The following is a 26,236-nucleotide window of genomic DNA, read 5'->3' on the forward strand; positions in this document are numbered from 1 at the left end:
TTTATTATGTTAAGGTATAGGCCTGGAATTCCTGATCTTTCAAAAACTTTTATCATGAATGGGTGTTGGATTTTGTCAAATGCTTTCTCCGCATCTAAGGAGATGATCATGTGGTTTTGGTCTTTGAGTTTGTTTATATAGTGGATTACGTTGATTGATTTCCGTATATTAAACTATCCCTGCATCCCTTGAATGAAACCTACTTGGTCTGAATGGATAATTGTTTTGATGTGTTCTTGGAATCGGTTAAGGAGAATTTTATTGAATATTTTTGCATCGATATTCATAAGGGAAATTGGTCTGAAGTTCTCTATCTTTGTTGGATCTTTTTGTAATTTAGATATCAGTGCAATTGTGGCTTCAATGAATGAATTGGGTAGAATACCTTCTGATTCTATTTTGTGGAATAGTTTGAGAAGAACTGGAATTAGATCTTCTTTGAAGGCCTGATAGAACTCTGTACTAGAGTTAGGGAAGCAGAAACCAGCCTGAGTAGGGCCACAGGCCTCACCCGGCCGGATCAGCGCCAGGGTAGTGGGAGCGCAGGGTTGCCTGACACCCGCCAGCTACCCACGACCCCCGCCGCAGGATTTTGGGACTGCTGGTGAGTGGAACACAGCTTCTGCTCCAGTCCAATCACGCGGGACCTGAGACTGCTCTGGTTGGGGAGAGAGAAATCCGGCCCACACAGGGCCACAACCCTCTTCCGGTCAGAAAAGCACCTGAGCAGCTGGGGCGCAGGGTCTGCTGACACTCGCCAACTGCCCACAACACCCGCCACAGGATCTTAAGACTTCTGGTGAGGGGAGCACAGCTTCTGCTCCAATCCAATCGCGCGGGACCTGAGACTGCATTAGTTAGGGAAGCAGAAACCAGCCTGAGTAGGGCCACAGGCCTCACCCGGCCGGATCAGCGCCAGGGTAGCGGGAGCGCAGGGTTGCCTGACACCCGCCAGCTACCCACGACCCCCGCCGCAGGATTTTGGGACTGCTGGTGAGTGGAACACAGCTTCTGCTCCAGTCCAATCACGAGACTGCTCTGGTTGGGGAGAGAGAAATCCGGCCCACACAGGGCCACAACCCTCTTCCGGTCAGAAAAGCACCTGAGCAGCTGGGGCGCAGGGTCTGCTGACACTCGCCAACTGCCCACAACACCCGCCACAGGATCTTAAGACTTCTGGTGAGGGGAGCACAGCTTCTGCTCCAACCCAATCGCGCGGGACCTGAGACTGCATTAGTTAGGGAAGCAGAAACCGGCCTGAGTAGGACCACAGGCCTCATCCGGCTGGATCAGCGCCGGGGTAGCGGGAGCGCAGGGTTGCCTGACACCCGCCAGCTACCCACGACCCCCGCCGCAGGATTTTGGGACTGCTGGTGAGTGGAACAGAGCTTCTGCTCCAATCCAATTGCGCGGGACCTGAGACTGCATTAGTTAGGGAAGCAGAAACCGGCCTGAGTAGGGCCACAGGCCTCACCCGGCCGGATCAGCGCCAGGGTAGCGGGAGCGCAGGGTTGCCTGACACCCGCCAGCTACCCACGACCCCCGCCGCAGGATTTTGGGACTGCTGGTGAGTGGAACACAGCTTCTGCTCCAGTCCAATCACGCGGGACCTGAGACTGCTCTGGTTGGGGAGAGAGAAATCCGGCCCACACAGGGCCACAAGCCTCTTCCGGTCAGAAAAGCACCTGAGCAGCTGGGGCGCAGGGTCTGCTGACACTCGCCAACTGCCCACAACACCCGCCACAGGATCTTAAGACTTCTGGTGAGGGGAGCACAGCTTCTGCTCCAATCCAATTGCGCGGGACCTGAGACTGCATTAGTTAGGGAAGCAGAAACCAGCCTGAGTAGGGCCACAGGCCTCACCCGGCCGGATCAGCGCCAGGGTAGCGGGAGCGCAGGGTTGCCTGACACCCGCCAGCTACCCACGACCCCCGCCGCAGGATTTTGGGACTGCTGGTGAGTGGAACACAGCTTCTGCTCCAATCTTTAAATAGTGACAACGATAACAACTAACCCCAGAGATTACCAGATGGCGAAAGGTAAACGTAATAATCTTACTAACAGAAACCAAGACCACTCACCATCATCAGAACCCAGCACCCCCACTTCACCCAGTCCAGGGCACCCCAACACACCGGAAAAGCTAGACACGGATTTAAAAGCATATCTCCTGATGATGATAGAGGACTTCAAGAAGGACGTTAATAACACACTTAAAGAAATGCAGGAGAACACTGCTAAAAAGGAAGAAGACAATAAAGAGGAAGCACAAAAATCCCTTAAAGAATTGCAGGAGAACACTGCTAAAGAGTTACAAATCCTTAAAGAAAAACATGATAACATAATCAAACAGGTAGAAGTCCTTACAGAAAAACAGGAAAACACATCCAAACAGATGATGGAAATGAACAAAACCATACTAGACCTAAAAAGGGAAGTAGACACAATAAAGAAAACCCAAAATGAGGCAACACTGGAGATAGAAACCCTAGGAAAGAAATCTGGAACCATAGATGCAAGCATCAGCAACAGAATACAAGAGATGGAAGAGAGAATCTCAGGTGCAGAAGATTCCATAGAGAACATCGGCACAACAATCAAGGAAAATGGAAAATGCAAAAAGATCCTAACTCAAAACATCCAAGAAATACAGGACATAATGAGAAGACCAAACCTACGGATAATAGGAGTGGATGAGAATGAAGATTTTCAACTCAAAGGACCAGCAAACATCTTCAACAAAATTATAGAAGAAAACTTCCCAAATCTAAAGAAAGAGATGCCCATGAACATACAAGAAGCCTACAGAACTCCAAATAGACTGGATCAGAAAAGAAATACCTCCCGACACATAATAATCAGAGCAACAAATGCTCTAAATAAAGATAGAATACTAAAAGCAGTAAGAGAAAAAGGCCAAGTAACATATAAAGGCAAGCCTATCAGAATTACACCAGATTTTTCACCAGAGACTATGAAAGCCAGAAGATCCTGGACAGATGTTATACAGACACTAAAAGAACACAAATTCCAGCCCAGGCTACTATACCCAGCCAAACTCTCAATTAACATAGATGGAGAAACCAAAGTATTCCACGACAAAACCAAATTCACACATTATCTCTCCACGAATCCAGCCCTTCAAAGGATAATAACAGAAAAAAACCAATACAAGGACAGGAACCACGCCCTAGAAACAACAAGAAGGTAATCCCTCAACAAACCTAAAAGAAGACAGCCACAAGAACAAAATGCCAACTTTAACATCAAAAATAACAGGAAACACCAATTTCTTTTCCTTAATATCTCTTAATATCAATGGACTCAACTCCCCGATAAAAAGACATAGACTAACAAACTGGCTACACAAACAAGACCCAACATTTTGCTGCTTACAGGAAACTCATCTCAGAGAAAAGGATAGACACTACCTCAGAATGAAAGGCTGGAAAACAATTCTCCAAGCAAATGGCATGAAGAAACAAGCTGGAGTAGCCATTCTAATATCTGATAAGATTGACTTCCAACCCAAAGTCATTAAAAAAGACAGGGAGGGACACTTCATACTCATCAAAGGTAAAATCCTCCAAGAGGAACTATCAATCCTGAATATCTATGCTCCAAATACAAAGGCAGCCACATTCATTAAAGAAACTTTAGTAAATCTCAAAGCACACATTGCACCTCATACAATAATAGTGGGAGACTTCAACACACCACTTTCACCAATGGACAGATCATGGAAACAGAAACTAAACAGGGACACAGTGAAACTAAGAGAAATTATGAATCAAATGGATCTGGCAGATATCTACAGAACATTCTATCCTAAAACAAAAGGATATACCTTCTTCTCAGCACCTCATGGTACCTTCTCCAAAATTGACCACATAATTGGTCACAAAACAGGCCTCAACAGATATAAAAATATTGAAATTGTCCCATGCATCCTATCAGATCACCATGGACTAAGGCTGATCTTCAATAACAAAATAAATAATAGAAAGCCAACCTTCACGTGGAAACTGAACAACACTCTTCTCAATGATACCTTGGTCAAGGAAGGAATAAAGAAAGAAATTAAGGACTTTTTAGAGTTCAATGAAAATGAAGCCACAACATACCCAAACTTATGGGACGCAATGAAAGCATTTTTAAGAGGAAAACTCATAGCTCTGAGTGCCTCCAAAAGGAAACTAGAGAGAGCACACATTAGCAGCTTGACAACACACCTAAAAGCACTAGAACAAAAGGAAGCAAATTCACCCAAGAGGAGTAGACGGCAGGAAATAATCAAACTCAGGGGTGAAATCAACCAAGTGGAAACAAGAAAAACTATTCAAAGAATCAACCAATCAAGGAGCTGGTTCTTTGAGAAAATCAACAAGATAGATAAACCCTTAGCCAGACTCACTAGAGGGCACAGGGAAAGCATCCTAATTAACAAAATCAGAAATGAAAAAGGAGACATAACAACAGATCCTGAAGACATCCAAAACACCATCAGATCCTTCTACCAAAGGCTATACTCAACAAAACTGGAGAACCTGGATGAAATGGACAAGTTCCTAGACAGATACCAGGTACCAAAGTTGAATCAAGATCAGGTTAATGATCTAAACAGCCCTATATCCCCCAAAGAAATAGAAGCAGTCATTAATAGTCTCCCAACTAAAAAAAGCCCAGGACCAGATGGGTTTAGTGCAGAGTTCTATCAGACCTTCAAAGAAGATCTAATCCCAGTTCTTCACAAACTATTCCACAAAATAGAAACAGAAGGTACTCTACCCAACTCATTCTATGAAGCCACAATTACTCTGATACCTAAACCACAAAAAGACCCAACAAAGATAGAAAACTTCAGACCAATATCCCTTATGAATATTGATGCAAAAATCCTCAATAAAGTTCTTGCTAACCGAATCCAAGAACACATCAAAACAATCATCCATCCTGACCAAGTAGGTTTCATCCCAGGGATGCAGGGATGGTTCAATATACGGAAATCCATCAACGTAATCCAGTATATAAACAAACTCAAAGATAAAAACCACATGGTCATCTCCTTAGATGCGGAAAAAGCATTTGACAAGATCCAACACCCATTCATGATAAAAGTCTTGGAAAGATCAGGAATTCAAGGCCCATACCTAAACATGATAAAAGCAATCTACAGCAAACCAGTAGCCAACATCAAAGTAAATGGTGAGAAGCTTGAAGCAATCCCTCTAAAATCAGGGACTAGACAAGGCTGTCCACTTTCTCCATACCTATTCAACATTGTACTTGAAGTCCTAGCCAGAGCAATTCGACAACAAAAGGAGATCAAAGGGATACAAATTGGAAAAGAGGAAGTCAAAATATCACTGTTTGCAGATGATATGATAGTATATATAAGTGACCCTAAAAATTCCACCAGAGAACTCCTAAGCCTGATAAACAGCTTCGGTGAAGTAGCTGGATATAAAATTAACTCAAACAAATCAATGGCCTTTCTCTACACAAAGAATAAACAGGCTGAGAAAGAAATTAGGGAAACAACACCCTTCTCAATAGTCACAAATAATATAAAATATCTTGGCGTGACTCTAACTAAGGAAGTGAAAGATCTGTATAATAAAAACTTCAAGTCTCTGAAGAAAGAAATTATAGAAGATCTCAGAAGATGGAAAGATCTCCCATGCTCATGGATTGGCAGGATCAACATTGTAAAAATGGCTATCTTGCCAAAAGCAATCTACAGATTCAATGCAATCCCCATCAAAATTCCAAATCAATTCTTCAACGAATTAGAAAGTGCAATCTGCAAATTCATCTGGAATAACAAAAAACCTAGGATAGCAAAAACTCTTCTCAAGGATAAAAGAACCTCTGGTGGAATCACCATGCCGGACCTAAAGCTCTACTACAGAGCAATTGTGATAAAAACTGCATGGTACTGGTATAGTGACAGACAAATAGACCAATGGAATAGAATTGAAGACCCAGAAATGAACCCACACACCTATGGTCACTTGATCTTCGACAAGGGAGCTAAAAACATCCAGTGGAAGAAAGACAGCATTTTCAACAAATGGTGCTGGCACAACTGGTTGTTAACATGTAGAAGAATGCGAATCGATCCATTCCTATCTCCTTGTACTAAGGTCAAGTCTAAGTGGATCAAGGAACTTCACATAAAGCCAGAGACACTGAAACTTATAGAGGAGAAAGTGGGGAAAAGCCTTGAAGATATGGGCACAGGGGAAAAATTCCTGAATAGAACAGTAATGGCTTGTGCTGTAAGATCGAGAATTGACAAGTGGGACCTCATGAAACTACAAAGCTTCTGCAAGGCTAAAGACACCATCAATAAGACAAAAAAACCACCAACAGATTGGGAAAGGATCTTCACCTATCCTAAATCAGATAAGGGACTAATATCCAATATATATAAAGAACTCAAGAAGGTGGACTCCAGAAAGTCAAATAACCCCATTAAAAAATGGGGCTCAGAACTGAACAAAGAATTCTCACCTGAGGAATACCGAATGGCAGAGAAGCACCTGAAAAAATGTTCAACATCCTTAATCATCAGGGAAATGCAAATCAAAACAACCCTGAGATTCCACCTCACACCAGTCAGAATGGCTAAGATCAAAAATTCAGGTGACAGCAGATGCTGGCGAGGATGTGGAGAAAGAGGAACACTCCTCCATTGTTGGTGGGATTGCAAGCTTGTACAACCACTCTGGAAATCAGTCTGGCGGTTCCTCAGAAAATTGGACATAGTACTACCGGAGGATCCAGCAATACCTCTCCTGGGCATATATCCAGAAGATGTCCCAACCGGTAAAAAGGACACATGCTCCACTATGTTCATAGCAGCCCTATTTATAATAGCCAGAAGCTGGAAAGAACCCAGATGTCCCTCAACAGAGGAATGGATACAGAAAATGTGGTACATTTACACAATGGAGTACTACTCAGCTATTAAAAAGAATGAATTTATGAAATTCCTAGCCAAATGGATGGACCTGGAGGGCATCATCTTGAGTGAAGTAACACAATCACAAAAGAACTCACACAATATGTATTCATTGATAAGTGGATATTAGCCCAAAACTTAGGATACCCAAGATATAAGATACAATTTGATAAACGCATGAAACTCAAGAAGAATGAAGACCAAAGTGTGGACACTGTGCCCCTTCTTAGAATTGGGAACAAAACACCCAGGGAAGGAGCTACAGAGACAAAGTTCGTAGCTGTGATGAAAGGATGGACCATTTAGAGACTGCTGTATCCAGGGATCCGTCCCATAATCAGCTTCTAAACGCTGACACCATTGCATACACTAGCAAGATCTTGCTGAAAGGACCCTAATATAGCTGTCTCTTGTGAGACGATGCCGGGGCCTAGCAAACACAGGAGTGGATGTTCACAGTCAGCTATTGGATGTATCACAGGGCTCCCAATGGAGAAGCTAGAGAAAGTACCCAAGGAGCTAAAGGGATCTGCAACCCTATTGTTGGAACAACATGATGTACTAACCGGAACCCTGGAGCTCTTGTCTCTAGCTGCATATGTATCGAAAGATGGCCTAGTCGGCCATCAATGGAAAGAGAGGCACATTGGACTTGCAAACTTTATATGCCCCAATATAGGGGAATGCCAGGGCCAAAAGAATGGGAATGGGTGGGTAGGGAAGTGGGGGGCGCTATGGGGGACTTTTGGGATAGTATTGGAAATGTAATTGAGGAAATTATGTAATAAAAATATTAAAAAAAAAAAAAAAAAAAAAAAAGAACTCTGTACTAAACGCATCTGCTCCTGGGCTTTTTTTTTTATTTTTGGTTGGGAGACTATTAATAACTGCTTCTATTTCTTTAATGGATGTAGCACTGTTTAGATCATTAATCTGATCCTGATTTAACTTTGGTACCTGGTATCTGTCCAAAAATTTTTCCATTTCCTCCAGGTTCTCCAGTTTTATTGAGTATAGCCTTTTGTAGAAGGATCTGATGGTGTTTTGGATTTCTTCGGGATCTGTTGTTATGTCTCCCTTTTCATTTCTGATTTTGTTAATTGGGATGCTATCCCTGTGCCCTCTAGTGAGTCTGCCTAAGGGTTTATCTATCTTGTTGATTTTCTCAAAGAACCAGCTCCTCATTTGGTTGATTCTTTGAATAGTTCTTCTTGTTTCCACTTGGTTGATTTCGCCCCTGAGTTTGATTATTTCCTGCTGTCTACTCCTCTTGGGTGAATTTGCTTCAATTTGTTCTAGAGCTTTTAGGAATGTTTTCAAGCTGCTAGTGGGTGCTCTCTCTAGTTTCTTTTTGGAGGCACTAAGACCTATGAGTGTTCCTCTTAGAAATGCTTTCATTGTGTCCCATAAGTTTGGATATGTTTTGGCTTCATTTTCATTAAATCAAAAAGTCTTTAATTTCTTTCTTTATTCCTTCCTTGACCAAGGTATCATTGAGGAGAGTGTTGTTCAGTTTCCACGTGAATTTTGGCTTTCTATTATTTATGTTGTTATTGAAGATCAGCCTTAGTCCATGGTGATCTGATAGGATGCATGGGACAATTTCAATATTTTTTTATCTGTTGAGGCCTGTTTTGTGACCAATCATATGGTCAATTTTGGAGAAGGTACCATGAGGTATTGAAAAGAAGGTATATCCTTCTGTTTCAGGATAAAATGTTCTGTAAGTATCTGTCACATCCATTTGTTTTAAAACTTTTGTTAGTTTCACTGTGTCCCTGTTAAGTTTCTGTTTCCACGATCTGTCCATTGATGAAAGTGGTGTGTTGAAGTCTTCCACTATTATTGTGTGAGATGCAATGTGTGCTTTGAGCTTTACTAAAGTTTCTTTAATGAATGTGGCTGCTCTTGCATTTGGAGCATAGATATTCAGAATTGAGAGTTCCTCTTGGAAGATTTTAACTTTGATGAGTATGAAGTGCCCCTCCTTGTCTTTTTTGATAACTCCGAGTTGGAAGTCGATTTTATTCAATATTAAAATGGCTACTCCAGCTTGTTTCTTCAGACCATTTGCTTGGAAAATTGTTTTCCAGCCTTTCACTCTGAGGTAGTGTCTGTCTTTTTCCCTGAGATGGGTTTCCTGTAAGCAGCAAAATGTTGGGTCCTGGTTGTGTAGCCAGTCTGTTAGTCTACGACTTTTTATTGGGGAATTGAGTCTATTGATACTAAGAGATATTAAAGAAAAGTAATTGTTGCTTCCTATTATTTTTGCTGTGAGAGTTGGCATTCTGTTCTTGTGGCTGTCTGTTATTAGGTTTTTTGAAGGATTACTTTCTTGTTTTTACTAGGGCATAGTTTCTAAGTCCTTGTATTGTTTTTTGTTCTTTTATTTTCCTTTGAAGGGCTGGATTTGTGGAAAGATATTATGTGAATTTGGTTTTGTCATGGAATACTTTGGTTTCTCCATTTATGGTAATTGAAAGTTTGTCTGGGTATAGTAGCCTGGGCTGGCATTTGTGTTCTCTTAGTGTCTGTATAACATCTGTACAGGATCTTCTGGCTTTCATAGTCTCTGATGAAAAGTCTGATGTAATTCTAATAAGCTTGCCTTTATATGTTACTTGACCTTTTTGCCTTACTGTTTTTAATATTCCATCTTTATTTAGTGCTTTTGTTGTTCTGATTATTATGTGTTGGGAGGAATTTCTTTTCTGGTCCAGTCTATTTGGAGTTCTGTAGGCTTCTTGTATGTTCATGGGCATCTCTTTCTTTAGATTTGGGAAGTTTTCTTCTATAATTTTGTTGAAGATGTTTGCTGGTCCTTTGAGTTGAAAATCTTCATTCTCATCTACTCCTATTATCCGTAGGTTTGGTCTTCTCATTGTGTCCTGGATTTCCTGGATGTTTTGAGTTAGGATCTTTTTGCATTTTGCATTTTCTTTGATTGTTGTGCTGATGTTCTCTATGGAATCATCTGCACCTGAGATTCTCTCTTCCATCTCTTGTATTCTGTTGCTGATGCTCGCATCTATGATTCCAGATTTCTTTCCTAAGGTTTCTATCTCCAGCGTTGCCTCAGTTCGTGTTTTCTTTATTGTGTCTACTTTCCTTTTTAGGTTATGTTTGGTTTTGTTCAATTCCATCACTTGTTTGGTTCTGTTTTCCCCTATATCTTTAAGGACTTGTAACTCTTTAGCAGTGTTCTCCTGTATTTCTTTAAGTGAGTTATTAAAGTCCTTCTTGATGTCCTCTACCATCATCATGAGATATGCTTTTAAATCTGGGTCTAGCTATTCGGGTGTGTTGGTGTATCCAGGACTGGCTGAGGTGGGAGTGCTGGGTTCTGATGATGGTGAGTGGTCTTGGTTTCTGTTAGAAAGATTCTTACGTTTGCCTTTAGCCATCTTGTAATCTCTGTTGTCAGTTGCTATAGCTGTCTCTGGTTAGAGCTTGTTCCTCCCGTGATTCTGTTAGCCTGTATCAGCAGACCTGGGAGACTATCTCTATCCTGAGTTTCAGTGGTCAGAGTACTCTCTGCAGGCAAGCTATTCTCTTGCAGGGATGGTGCACAGATATCTGGTGTTCGGACCTGCCTCCTGGCAGAAGATGAAGGCCTGAAACAGGGCCTGTCCCAGAAGCTGTGTAGCTTCTGTAGTCCACACTCTCACCTACACAGTCTAGTCTCTGAGAGATCCTGGACCAGAGATGGCTGCCCCAGGTGCTCTGGCAAAGCCCTCCTAGGCAGGACAGACACTTCTCCTCTGGCAGGGAAGGTGCCCAAATATCTGGAGCCTGAAACGGGGTCTGCCCCAGAAGCTGTGTGGCTTCTGCCTGTCCTAGAAGCTGTTAGCTTCTGTAGTCCACACTCTCACCTGTGCAGACTAGTCTCTGAGGGATCTGGGAACCAAGGTCGCTCCCCCAGGTGCTCCGGCAAAACCCTCCCAGGTGGGCGTATTTTTTCTTTTTTATTATTAATGATTTTTAGTAACCATTCAATTTGTTTACATCTCAAATTATATTCCCCTTCTCAGTTATCCCTGTACAACCCTCCATCCCATCTGCCCTCTCCCCACTTCCCTTTCTCTATGAGGGTGTTCTCCTACCCATTCATGTAGTCCCACCCCACCACTCCAGCATCCCCCAATTCTGGGACATCAAACCTCAACCAGAACAAGGGCCTCCCCTCTCATTTATGTCAGACAAGGCCATCTTCTGCTACATATGTGGCTGGTCCCTCCATGTGTGTTCTTTGGTTGGTAGTTTAGTCCCTAGGAGCACTGGGTGGTAAGGCCAGCCAACATTTTTCTTCCTATGACGTTGCAATCCCCCTCTGCTCCTCAGGTTCTTCTGCCAGCTCCCCTACTCCCCGGTGCACTAGAGCTCATATGCTGTGTGCATCCTCATCTGCATTGGTCAGGTTCTGGCAGAACCTCCCAGGGAACAGCCACACCAGGTTCTTGTCAGCAAACACCTCTTAGCAACAGCAACAGAGCCTATTTGGTGTCTGCAGACAGGATCGATCCCCAGGGTTGGTCGGTCCCAGACGGCTCTTCCTTCAGTCTCTGCTCCATTTTTTGTCTGTCTTTCTTTTGGACAGGAACATTTATAGGTTAAAAACTTTGAAATGAGTGGGTGGCACCATCCCTCAACCGGGGACACAGTGCTTATCCACTGGAGGTGGTCTCTACAAGTTCTATCTCCCCCTTTCTGCACATTTTCTTAAAGTTATCTCTTGGGTCCTGGAAGCCTCTCACTTCTCTGGCATCCAGGACCCTCCAGTAGCTAGCCCCAGTTCCTTATCCCCTACTGCTACATATTTTATTTGATTTCCTGACCCTCTGTAACTCTCTCCCATCCCCTCCAGTACCTGATCCTGCCCCCTTGTTTCTCTCCTCCTCATCATGGTTCTAGATGCATATGTAGCAGAGGATGGCCTAGTCAGTTAACAATGGGAGGAGAGGCCCTTGGTCCTGTGAAGGTTATATGCCCCAGTATAGGGGAATGCCAGGGCCAGGAAGAGGGAGTGGGTGCATTGATGAGCAGGGGGAAGGGGAAATGGATAGGGGGGTTTTGGAGGGGAAACTAGGAAAGGGCATAACATTTGAAATGTAAATTTAAAAATATATAATTTAAAAATCTTGCTTTTCAGGCGTGTTGGGGTATTCAGGGCTTGCTGTGGTGCGAGAACTGGGTTCTGATGCTGCCAAGTAGTATTGATTTCTGTTGTTTATGTTCTTGCGTTTGCCTCTTGACATCTGGTTATCTCTAGTGTTAACTGCCTTTGCTGTCTCTGACTGGTGTCTATCCCTCCTGTGAGCCTGTGTGCCTGTGAGCCTGTGAGCCTATGAGCCTGTGAGCCTGTGAGCCTGTGAGCCTATGAGCCTGTGAGCCTGTGAGCCTGTGAGCCTATGAGCCTGTGGTCCTGTGGTCCTGGATATATCGGAACTCCTGGGGCTCAAGCTGCATCTGGGTGTGGGATGAGTGGGTGGGGATCCAAATCACAGGCTTTGCTCCAGGTACAGATACAAACCAGAAGGAGCATGGGTCTTTGGCTTGGTGGGGTCCTTGCATCCCCTGGGTTCCTAGGGTCCCAATCAGTGAAATGATTTTTTGTATTAATACCTACATTTTGTTTTTCCTATTTTCTGTTGATGGATATGTGAATTATTTCCCAATTTGGGATCAGATGAAGCAAGATTCTATGAATACATATACATGTCTTTACATGGTTTTGTATAAGTCAGTTCACAGCAGTATAACAAAACCCCCCATAAATTAGGTAGTTTATGAACAATTGAATTTTATCAGCACTCTAAATACTATGTTATCCAAGATAAAGGTACTAGCAGTTCAACATAAGATACAGTGTCACAGTAAGGTCATAGCCTCTTTCACTGTAAGTTCACATGATGAGGGTGGTGAAAGTCTACTTTATAAGGGCACTGCCATAGTTTGGGTGTTGAATCTGCCCCCAACAGTCACACTTTAGGCTTCATCCCTAGGGTGGTGCTCTTTGGGAACTAATGGAGACTTTGGGATTTGGCCTAGTGGGACAGAGGTTGTGATAGTAAGGGGGACTAAGTATCCTCACCCCTTTTCTTTCTGTTTGCCTCATGGCCATGAGGTAAGCAGTTTTGTAATGCCTTTTGCCACATACCTTACCACTGGGGCCTCTTTATCATGTATTAGAACCTCCCAAACTATGAGCCATAATAAAGCTGTATAATATAGTCATTACATTCATGAAGTGACATAGCTACAACTATCGCACAAAACTTATACATGACTGGACCCTTCAACATTTCATTGTAGATTGATGAGAGACTCATGCAACTCCACCTGTCTCTGAGGAATCAATGGCAGTTAATAGTTGTTGGGGAAGAAAATGCCATTTTCTTTAGTGGTGTAGCCACTTATGAGTACGACTTTCTTAAGAAACTAACCACCCATTCCCACTTGGGAAAGAAAGTAGTTAAACTCAGTGATTTACAGCCACAAAAAGAGAAGAGATGAAAGTGGGAGAGGAACTTGTTGGGAAGAAAGATCTCAGGATAGGGATGCATTTTAATGGAAGAGTTCTGTGGGGGATGAAAACAACAACCATATGAAACTGCCAAACAATAAAAGAAGTACTTATTGAAATTAAAATAGCAGCTTGCCTATCAAATAGTGATTGATAATAGCAATAAATAGTATTGCTAGAAAATACAGTCTTTATAAGTTAATGCCAGTAATTTGATATAATAGCAGAAAGTCAACACTGATGCTAATCAAAATCATGAGGGCACTACCTTTAACACCTAATTATTCCCCAAATGTTCAGCCTCCTACATTCATCACAGTGAAGGTTAGCATTTAAGCTACATTTTAACAGGGATAAACACATTCATATCATAGCAGGTTTTTGTTTCTTTGGGTAAATAACTAGGGATGGAATAAAAAGAACTTATAATGGTAGGTATGTCTTCTACTCTTTATGAATCTTTCCAACAGCTTTTGCAAGTCTTGTGTTGTTTTGCATCCCCACCAGCAGTGCATAAACATTTTAGTTGTTGTATATCTTTGGCAAGGGTTCATGTGGTAAGACTTTTTTTTTCATTTTTGTCTACTTGATTATGTTTATGATACTGCTAGAGGAAAAATATTCTAAACCTTATACCATTTGATTCAGGAGTTTACATTCACTCTTCACATTTGTCAACATTTTCAAGAAATCTTGGCTTAGACAAAGGTCACAGATATATTCTGCTATGTTTCTTCCACAAAATTTATGTTTCTAGCATTTACAACTTAGTTTTAGATCAATTCCAATTATTATAAAGATTAATAGGGTTGATTTTTTTCTTTTTGATTTACCTTGCCTCTTTCAACCCTCTAGTTCCCTAATAAGTTCCTCAACCCTTTGGTCTAAAATTAATTGACTATAGTGTTCATTTATATTTATGCCCCACTGTTCTGTTTCATTGAACACTGACTAATCTATCTATATGCTAGTACCACACTATCTACATTGACTAAAGTTTTGTTAGTGTAGTTAGAGAGGGAGAAAGCCCAAGCATTACTATTTCTGCCCATATTGCTCAGAAGAGAAACACAGGTGATAGAAAATAAATTGGTATTATATAATCTAGTGCAGAAGAAATAGGAATGAGTTGGGAATTCACTGACCCATGTTTCTGTATATACCACGAATTGCAATCAGAACACATCTCTAGCTCATCAGTTGATGAGCATAGTATCCAAAAACCAGGGGATCTGATTGTAGAAGCACTGGGTGGTAATTTTCAGAGCTTGTTTTATGTCTGGTTAAGTTTCAATTAAAGTTTATAGACACTAAAATCTGAATTTCAAATAATCATCACATGCCATGAAATATTGTTCGTTGATTTGTTTCAACCATTTGAAAATGGGAAAATTAGCAAAGTTTGGTATCACATGACTTTAATACTAGCACTTAGTTGATGAAGAAGGAAGTGTCAGGGATTCAACCTAATTGTCAACTACATTAAAAAAAGCTTAAGGCCAGTTTAGACTTCATAAGACCCTGTCTAAACAAAAACAAACAAAACACAGAAAAAAAGAGTCTTAGCAAACAGAATGTATACAAAAGTTGGTAGGATAGTTTGGGCCCATGTCTTGTGGTTTGCTGACTTATAATCAAAGGTATCTGTGATTATATCAATACTATATTCTCTAGATTTCTGTAAATGTACCAAAACCATAAAACTGCTAGATTTTTAAATTTGCTGTTTCATGATCATTTTAACTATTCTATTATTTTATGTTTCAGTGACAACCCAAAAATTAGTCAATTCCGTTTACAATCCTGATGATATTTTCTAATCATATATCTATAGGGTCAAGGACATAACTTAAGTATATACATTCCTGAACAAAGATGACAGCAATATCACATGATAACATGAAAGAGGAAACTTTCATGGGGCTTCAACTCTAAAGAACTTCGGGTAATTAAGGAATATTGAGAACAGGAGAGATAATCTTCCCCAAAAAAGAGCTCCCTAATTAGTAATCCAATTCTAAATGGCCAGTCCTGAAATTATATACATACAAGTAACTTTATACAGACTGAGCAGGTTGCATGTGCATTCTGCTGCCAATTCTAAGAAAGGGCAAAGTGTCCACATCATGGTTTTCGTTCCTCCTGAGTCTCATGTGCTTCCCATATTGTATACTATATCTTGGGTATTCTAAATTTCTGGGCTAATATCCACTTATCAGTGAGTACATATCATGTGAGTTCTGTTGTGATTGGGTTACCTCACTATGGATGATGCCCTGCAGGTCCATCCATTACCCTAGGAATTGCATAAATTCGTTCTTTTTAATAGCTGAGTAGTAATCCAATGTGTAAATGTGCCCCATTTTCTGTATCCATTCCTCTGTTGAGGGGCATCTGGGTTCTTTTCAGCTTCTGGCTATTATAAATAAGGCTGCTATGAACATAGTGGAGCATGTGTCCTTCTTACCGGTTGGGACATCTTCTGGATATATGCCCAGGAGAGGTATTGTGGAATCCTCCAGTAGTACTATGTCCAATTTTCTGAGGAACCGCCAGACTGATTTCCAGAGTCGTTGTACAAGCTTGCAATCCCACCAACAATGGAGGAGTGTTCCTCTTTCTCCACATCCTCACCAGCATCTGCTGTCACCTGAATTTTTGATCTTAGCCATTCTGACTGGTGAGATGGAATTTCAGGGTTGATTTGATTTGCATTTCCCTGATGATTAAGGATGCTGAACATTTTTTTTCAGGTGCTTCTCAGCCATTCGGTATTCCTCAGGTAAGAATTCTTTGTTTAGCTCTGAGCCCCATTTTTTATTGGGATTATTTGATTTTCTGGAGTCCAGCTTCTTGAGTTCTTTATATATTTTGGATATTAGTCCCCTATCTGATTTAGGATAGGTAAAGATCCTTTCCCAATCTGTTGGTGGCCTTTTTGTCTTATTGATGGTGTCTTTAGCCTTGCAGAAGCTTTGTAGTTTCATGAGGTCCCATTTGTCAATTCTCGATCTTACAGCACAAGCCATTAGTGTTCTATTCAGGAATTTTTCCCATGTGCACATATCTTCGAGATTTTTCCCCACTTTCTCCTCTATAAGTTTCATTGTCTCTGGTTTTATGTGGAGTTCCTTGATCCACTTAGATTTGTCCTTAGTACAAGGAGATAGGAATGGATCAATTAGCATTCTTCTACATGATAACCGCCAGTTATGCCAGCACCATTTGTTGAAAATGCTGTCTTTTTTCCACTGGATGGTTTTATCTCCCTTGTCAAAGATGAAGTGACCATAGGTGCGTGGGTTCATTTCTGGATCTTCAATTCTATTCCATTGGTATACTTGTCTGTCGCTATACCAGTACCATGCAGTTTTTATCACAATTGCTGTGTAGTCCAGCTTTAGGTCAGGCATGGTGATTCCACCAGAGGTTCTTTTATCCTTGAGAAGAGTTTTTCCTACCCTAGGTTTTTTTGATATTCCAGATGAATTTGCAGATTGCACTTTCTAATTCGTTGAAGAATTGAGTTGGAATTTTGATAGGGATTCCATTGAATCTGTATTTTGCTTTTGGCAAGGTAGCCATTTTTACAATGTTGATCCTGCCAATCCATGAGCATGGGAGATCTTTCCATCTTCTGAGATCTTCTTTAATTTCTTTCTTCAGAGACTTGAAGATCTTATCATACAGATCTTTCACTTCCTTAGTAAGAGTCACACCAAGGTATCTTATATTATTTGTGACTATTGTGAAGTGTGTTGTTTCCCTAATTTCTTTCTCAGCCTGTTTATCCTTTGTGTAGAGAAAGGCCATTGACTTGTTTGAGTTAATTTTATATCCAGCTACTTCACTGAAGCTGTTTATCAGGTTTAGGAGTTATCTGGTGGAATTTTTAAGGTCACTGATGTATACTATTATATCATCTGCAAAAAGTGATATTTTCACTTCTTCCTTTCCAATGTATCCCCTTGATCTCCTTTTGTTGTCAAGTTTCTCTGGCTAGGACTTCAAGTACAATGTTGAATAGGTAGGGAGAAAGTGGGCAGCCTTGTCTAGTCCTTGATTTTAGTGGAAATGCTTTCAGTTTCGCACCATTTACTTTGATGTTGGCTACTGGTTTGCTGTAGATTGCTTTTTTCATGTTTAGGTATGGGCCTGGAATTCCTATCTTTCCAAGACATATATCATGAATGGGTTTTGGATTTTGTCAAATGCTTTCTCCACATCTAATGAGATGATCATGTGGTTTTTGTCTTTGAGTTTGTTTATATAGTGGATTACGTTGATGGATTTCCGTATATTGAACCATCCCTGCATCCCTGGGATGAAACCTACTTGGTGAGGATACATGGTTGTTTTGATGTGTTCTTGGATTCGGTTAGCGATAATTTTATGGAGGATTTTTGCATCGATATTCATAAGGGAAATTGGTCTGCAGTACTCTATCTTTGTTCAGTCTTTCTGTAATTTAGGTAACAGAGTAATTGTGGCTTCATAGAATGAATTGGGTAGAATACCTTCTGCTTCTATTTTGTAGATTAGTTTGTGTAGAACTGGAATTAGATCTTCTTTGATTGTCTGATAGAACTCTGCACTCAACCCATCTGGTCCTGGACTCTTTTTTGGTTGGGAGACTATTAATGACTGATTCTATTTCTGTAGGGGATTGTACTGGCTATTTTTGTGTCAACTTGACACAGCTGAGTTATCACAGAGAAAGGAGCTTCAGTTGAGGAAATGCCTCCATGAGATCCAACTGTAAGGCATTTTCTCAATTAGTGATCAAGGGGGAAAGGCCCCTTGTGGGTGGGACCATCCCTGGGCTGGTAGTCTTGGGTTCTATAAGAGAGTAGGCTGAGCAAGCCAGGGGAGGCAAGCCAGTAAGGAACATCCCTCCATGGCCTCTGCATCAGCTCCTGCTTTCTGACCTGCTTGAGTTCCAGTCCTGACTTCCTTTGGTGATGAACAGCAGTATGGAAGTGTAAGCCGAATAAACCCTTTCCTCCCCAACTTGCTTCTTGGTCATGATGTTTGTGCAGGAATAGAAACCCTGACTAAAACAGGGATATAGGATTTTTTAGATCATTAACCTGATCCTGATTTAAATTTGGTACCTCTTATCTGTCTAGAAATTTCTCCATTTCATCCAGGTTTTCCAGTTTTGTTGAGTATAGCCTTTTGCAGAAGGATATGATGGTGTTTTGGATTTCTTCAGGATCTGTTGTTATGTCTCCCTTTTCATTTCTGATTTTGTTAATTAGGATGCTATCCCTGTGCCCTCTAGTGAGTCTGGCTAAGGGTTTATCTATCTTGTTGATATTCTCAAAGAACCAGCTCTTCATTTGGTTGATTCTTTGAATAATTCTTCTTGTTTCCACTTGGTTGATTTTGCCCCTGAGTTTGATTATTTCCTGCTGTCTACTCCTCTTGGGTGAATTTGCTTCCCTTTGTTCTTGAGCATTTAGGTGTGTTGTCAAGCTGCTAATGTGTGCTCTCTCTAGTTTCTTTTTGGAGGCACTAAGAGCTATGAGTTTTTCTCTTTGAAATGCTTTCATTGTGTCCCATAAGTTTGGGCATGTTGTGGCTTCATTTTCATTGAACTCTAAAAAAGTCTTTAATTTCTTTCTTTATTCCTTCCTTGACCAAGGTATCATTGAGGAGAGTGTTGTTCAGTTTCCACGTGAATGTTGGCTTTCTATTAGTTATTTTGTTATTGAAGATCAGCCTTAGTCCATGGTGATCTGATAGGATGCATGGGACAATTTCAATATTTTTGTATCTGTTGAGGCCTGTTTTGTCACCAATTATATGGTCAATTTTGGAGAAGGTACCATGAGGTGCTGAGAAGAAGGTATATCCTTTTGTTTTAGGATAAAATGTTCTGTAGATATCTGTTACATCCATTTGTTTCATAACTTCTGTTTTCACTGTGTCCCTGTTAAGTTTCTGTTTCCACGATCTGTCCATTGATGAAAGTGGTGTGTTGATGTCTCCCACTATTAATGTTTGAGATGCAATGTGTGCTTTGAGCTTTACTAATGTTTCTTTAATGAATGTGGCTGCCCTTTTATTTGGAGCATAGATATTCAAACTTGAGAGTTCCTCTTGGAGGATTTTACCTTTGAGGAGTATAAGGTGCCCCTCTTTGTCTTTTTTGATAACTTTGGATTGGAAGTCTATTTTATTTGATATTAGAATGGCTACTCCAGCTTGTTTCTTCAGACCATTTGCTTGGAAAATTGTTTTCCAGCCTTTCATTCTGAGGAAGTGTCTGTCTTTTTCCCTGAGCTGGGTTTCTTGTAAGCAGCAAATTTTTGGGTCCTGTTTGTTTAGCCATTCTGTTAGTCTATGTCTTTTTATTGGGGAATTGAGTCCATTGATATTAAGAGATATTAAGGAGAAGTAATTATTGCATCCTAATATTTTTGTTGTTTTACTTGTCATTCTGTTCTTGTGGCTGTCTTCTTTTAGGTTTCTTGAAGGATTACTTTCTTGCTTTTTCTAGGGCGTGGTTTCCATCCTTGTATTGGTTTTTTTCTGTTATTATCCTTTGAAAGGCTGGAATCATGGAAAGATATTTTGTGAATTTGGTTTTGTCATGGAATACTTTGGTTTCTCCCTCTATGGTAATTGAAAGTTTGTCTGGGTATAGTAGCCTGGGCTGGCATTTGTGTTCTCTTAGTGTCTGTATAACATCTGTACAGGATCTTCTGGCTTTCATAGTCTCTGATGAAAAGTCTGGTGCAATTCTAATAGGCCTGCCTTTATATGTTACTTGACCTTTTCCCCTTACTGCTTTTAATATTCCATCTTTATTTAGTGCTTTTGTTGTTCTGATTATTATGTGTTGGGAGGAATTTCTTTTCTGGTCCAGTCTATTTGGAGTTCTGTAGGCTTCTTGTATGTTCATGGGCATCTCTTTCTTTAGATTTAGGAAGTTTTCTTGTATAATTTTGTTGAAGATATTTGCTGGCCCTTTGAGTTGAAAATCTTCATTCTCATCCACTCCTATTATCCGTAGGTTTGGTCTTCTCATTGTGTCCTGGATTTCCTGGATGTTTTGAGTTAGGATCTTTTTGCATTTTCTTTGATTGTTGTGCTGATGTTCTCTATCGAATCTTCTGCACCTGAGATTCTCTCTTCCATCTCTTGTATTCTGTTGCTGATGCTCGCATCTATGGTTCCAGATTTCTTTCCTAGGGTTTCTATCTCCAGCGTTGCCTCACTTTGGGTTTTCTTTATTGTGTCTACTTCCCTTTATAGGTCTAGTATGGTTTTGTTCATTTCCATCACTTGTTTGGATGTGCTTTCCTGTTTTTCTTTAAGGACTTCTACCTGTTTGGTTGTGTTTTCCTGTTTTTATTTAAGGTCTTGTAACTCTTTAGCAGTGTTCTCTTGTTTTTCTTTAAGTGAGTTATTAAAGTCCTTCTTGATGTCCTCTACCATCATCATGAGATATGCCTTTAAATCTGTGTCTAGATTTTCAGGTGTGTTGGGGTGCCCAGGACTGGGTGAGATGGGAGTGCTTTATTCTGATGATGGTGAGTGGTCTTGGTTTCTGTTAGTAAGATTCTTACGTTTGCCTTTAGCCATCTGGTAATCTCTGGAGTTAGTTGTTATAGTTGTGTCTGGTTAGAGCTTGTTCCTCTTGTGATTCTGTTAGCCTCTATCAGCAGAACTGCGAGACTAGCTCTCTCCTGAGTTTCAGTGGTCTGAGCACTCATTGCAGGCAAGCTCTCCTCTAGCAGGGAAGGTGCATTGATATCTGGCATTCGGACCTGTCTCCTGGCAGAAGATGAAGGCCTGAAGCATGGCCTGTCCCAGAAGTTGTTAGTTTCTGTAGTCCACACTCCCTCCTGTGCAGACTAGTCTCGAAGGGATCTCGGAACCAAGATAGCTTCCCCAGGTGCTCTGGCAAAGCCCTCCCCAGCGGGGAGGACACCTGTCTTCTGCTGGGGAAGGTGCCCAGATGTCTGGAGCCCGAAAGGTGGTCTACCTCAGAAGCTGTCCTCTAGGGACCTTAGAGGTGTCCTCCGATTCCTCGCCCAGGTGATCCGGTCCTGGCACCAACTGGAAGGGACTTGTGACCCTGGTCAGGCCGGGTTTACTGCCTCCCTAATGCTGTCTCAGGACCTGTGTGATTGGAATGGATCAGAAGTTGTGTTCCACTCACCAGTGGTCCTAAGATCATGTGGAGAGTCCTCTAGGGACCTTGGGGCAGGGGTGTCCACTGACTCAGCGCCCAAGGTGACCCAGTGTTGGCGCCCACCAGAAGGGACTTGTGACCCTGGTCAGGCCGATTTTTCTGCTTCTCTAATGCTGGTCCCACGTGACTGGAATAGAACAGAAGATGTGTTCCACTCATCGGTGGTCCTAAGATTGCGTGGAGAACCCACACACCTATGGTCACTTGATCTTCGACAAGGGAGCTAAAAACATCCAGTGGAAGAAAGACAGCATTTTCAACAAATGGTGCTGGCACAACTGGTTGTTAACATGTAGAAGAATGCGAATCGATCCATTCCTATCTCCTTGTACTAAGGTCACGTCTAAGTGGATCAAGGAACTTCACATAAAACCAGAGACACTGAAACTTATAGAGGAGAAAGTGGGGAAAAGCCTTGAAGATATGGGCACAGGGGAAAAATTCCTGAATAGAAAAGTAATGGCTTGTGCTGTAAGATCGAGAATTGACAAGTGGGACCTCATGAAAGTACAAAGCTTCTGCAAGGCTAAAGACACCATCAATAAGACAAAAAAACCACCAACAGATTGGGAAAGGATCTTCACCTATCCTAAATCAGATAAGGGACTAATATCCAATATATATAAAGAACTCAAGAAGCTGGACTCCAGAAAGTCAAATAACCCCATTAAAAAATGGGGCTCAGAACTGAACAAAGAATTCTCACCTGAGGAATACCGAATGGCAGAGAAACACCTGAAAAAATGTTCAACATCCTTAATCATCAGGGAAATGCAAATCAAAACAACCCTGAGATTCCACCTCACACCAGTCAGAATGGCTAAGATCAAAAATTCAGGTGACAGCAGATGCTGGCGAGGATGTGGAGAAAGAGGAACACTCCTCCATTGTTGGTGGGATTGCAAGCTTGTACAACCACTCTGGAAATCAGTCTGGCGGTTCCTCAGAAAATTGGACATAGTACTACCGGAGGATCCAGCAATACCTCTCCTGGGCATATATCCAGAAGATGTCCCAACCGGTAAAAAGGACACATGCTCCACTATGTTCATAGCAGCCCTATTTATAATAGCCAGAAGCTGGAAAGAACCCAGATGTCCCTCAACAGAGGAATGGATACAGAAATTATGGTACATTTACACAATGGAGTACTACTCAGCTATTAAAAAGAATGAATTTATGAAATTCCTAGCCAAATGGATGGACCTGGAGGGCATCATCTTGAGTGAGGTAACACAATCACAAAAGAACTCACACAATATGTATTCATTGATAAGTGGATATTAGCCCAAAACTTAGGATACCCAAGATATAAGATACAATTTGATAAACGCATGAAACTCAAGAAGAATGAAGACCAAAGTGTGGACACTGTGCACCTTCTTAGAATTGGGAACAAAACACCCAGGGAAGGAGTTACAGAGACAAAGTTTGTAGCTGTGATGAAAGGATGGACCATTTAGAGACTGCTGTATCCAGGGATCCATCCCATTATCAGCTTCTAAACGCTGACACCATTGCATACACTAGCAAGATTTTGCTGAAAGGACCCAAATATAGCTGTCTCTTGTGAGACGATGCCGGGGCCTAGCAAACACAGGAGTGGATGTTCACAGTCAGCTATTGGATGTATCACAGGGCTCCCAATGGAGAAGCTAGAGAAAGTACCCAAGGAGCTAAAGGGATCTGCAACCCTATTGTTGGAACAACATGATGTACTAACCAGAACCCCGGAGCTCTTGTCTCTAGCTGCATATGTATCGAAAGATGGCCTAGTCGGCCATCACTGGAAAGAGAGGCCCATTGGACTTGCAAACTTTATATGCCCCAATATAGGGGAATGCCAGGGCCAAAAGAATGGGAATGGGTGGGTAGGGAAGTGGGGGGCGCTATGGGGGACTTTTGGGATAGCATTGGAAATGTAATTGAGGAAAATATGTAATAAAAATATTAAAAATCAAAAAAAAAAAAAAGATTGCGTGGAGAGTCCTCTTGGGACTTTGGGGGTGTCCACCAACTCCGGGCCCAAGGTGACCTGGTGCTGGCGCCCTCAACCCCTGTCTTCTTTTAACCTTTCTTTTCCCCTACCTCTGGTAGGTAGGCTAGAAGTGAGGTTGAAGAAATAAAGAACCCTTTTTAAAGTAGGTTTTTGAAAAATCTAAGCCTACACATGGCACCCAACATTGCTTAGGCATAATGGGTAACTCTAGTTCTAATGTAGTAGAGAAGAAGTCAGGTTTTGGTGGGTTGAAAATGTTATTTAAAGAAGTAGGCAAAATAGTAGCTACTGCTGCTGAGTGGTCTCTTGCCCTGCTCCCAGAGGGGGTTTGCTAGTTTTGCTTCATAGTCTTCATGTATAGCATTTTGAACAAGATTGGGGAAAAAGCTGAAAACTCAGAAGTTTCACTCAATTCTCTTGTGTTTGAAAGCATTGCAGAGTTGGCTATGCACAAAGAAAGTTTGAAGATAGATGTAGAAGTACCTGAAAAGCAAAGAGAGCCAGCCAGTGGAAGAACTACAGGGTTCAGACTTGTTGTCTGAGCCTGGAAGCAAAATAGGCTTGAAAGCAAACTACTATCCTACCCTCCTCAATGCATTTTCACTGTCAGGTGCCCAGAGCACTTCAGTAAGACAAGGGGATGGAAGTGCAGGAGATTATACAGGAACAATGAATTAGTGTTCACCTAAGTGCACCACCAGAGGATTTGCTTGGGGCTACACAGGCACCTTCAGCTTTCCCAGTCATTGTGCAGCATACGTCTGCTTACAATAGTAATCATGCTTATAATGAGTTGACATGGATTCCAATAGAAATGCTAGAGTTAAAGCATTTTAAAGAGACTATGGTATAGTATGGCTTGCATTCTCCATTTGTTAAATGTTAAGTAACTGGTCTATGCAACATAGAATTATTCCCAAAGAGTGGAAGGGATTGATGTCAGCTGTGCTAGAAGCTGATAAACAATTACAATGGTTGTCATGATGGATGCATGAAGCCACAAAAATAGAACAACATAATACAGGAAGGAAGATAAATGTTACTAAAGACCAATTGCCTGGTGAAGGGTGATATGCTGACCTAAAAGAACAAATCCGGTTTGATGATGCCATAATTGAACACTTGTGTTGAGGCATTAAGTACTTGGAATGTGATTGAGGAACCAGAAGAGGAAGATCCACCCTATTTACTAGGTATATAGGGTCCTATAGAAGCATTTATTGACTTTTTACAGATTGGGTTCAGCTGTAAATAGAGTCATATTAGATCCTGAAACCAGACAGTTATTGATAGAAATCTTGGATCCTGATATAGCTGTCTCATATGAGGCTATGCCAGTGCCTGGCAAATACAGAAGTGGATGCTCACAGTCATCTATAGGATGGAACACAGGGCCCCCAATGGAGAAGCTAAAGAAAGCACCCAAGGAGCTGAAGGGGTCTGCAACCCTATAGGTGGAACAACAATATGAACTAACTAGTACCCCCAGAGTTCATGTCTCTAGCTGCACATGTAGCAGAAGATGGCCTAGTCGGCCATCAGTAGACAGAGAGAGGCCCCTTGGTATTGCATACTTCATATGCCCCAGTACAGGGGAACGCCAGGGCCAAGAAGTGGGAGTGGGTGAATAGGGGAGTGGGGGGTTATAGGGGACTTTTGGGGGTAGCATTTGAAATGTAAATAAAGAAAATATCTAATAAAAAAGAATCAAAAATGCAAATACTGAATGTAAGTGAGTGTACTGGCTGGTTTTGTGTGTCAACTTGACACAAGCTGGAGTTATCACAGAGAAAGGAGCTTCAGTTGGGGAAGTGTCACCATGATAACTAGCTGTTGGGCATTTTCTCAATTAGTGATCAAGGTGGGAGGGCCCCTTGTGGGTGGTGCCATCTCTGGGCTGGTAGTCCTAGGTTCTATAAGAGAGCAGGCTGAGCAAGCCAGGGTAAGCAAGCCAGTAAGTAACATCTCTCCATGGCCTCTGCATCAGCCCCTGCTTCCTGACCTGCTTGAGTTCCAGTCCTTACTTCCTTTGGTGATGACCAGCAACATGAAAGTGTAAGCTGAATAAACCTGTTCCTCCCAAACTTTCTTCTTGGTCATGATGTTTGTGCAGGAATAGAAACACTGACTAAGACAGAGAGCAATCAGACCATTGAAAACACAGGGAGCCCTAATAGACGAATGGATAAGGGAGATGACTGGTATTGGTTCTCAGGAGCACAATACCAATATCACTGAGCAAATTAAATCTAGAAATATTAGGAATCAAAATGCTCAATGTTTTAATTGTGATGAATTTTGTCATTTTCAAAGAAATTATGTAAGGCTAAAAGATTCAGAACTCAAAATAGTAGGTACATTGACCCTAGAGAATACAATAATCATAGAAGAGAACAAACTGGTTCTGGTTGCTAAAAGCCACTAAGGCTTCCAGAGTTTTGTAGCTGCAAGAGAAAGGAAAAACATTGGTCAAAGGATTGAAGATCTAAGAGAGGCATATGAGGTAACCTTTTGCCATTGGGAATTGAACCAAGGGTCCTG

This window comes from Mus caroli, unplaced genomic scaffold (assembly GCF_978045245.1).
Source record: "Mus caroli unplaced genomic scaffold, Mus_caroli_1 scaffold_5, whole genome shotgun sequence".
In the NCBI taxonomy this organism is placed as follows: Eukaryota; Metazoa; Chordata; class Mammalia; order Rodentia; family Muridae; genus Mus; species Mus caroli.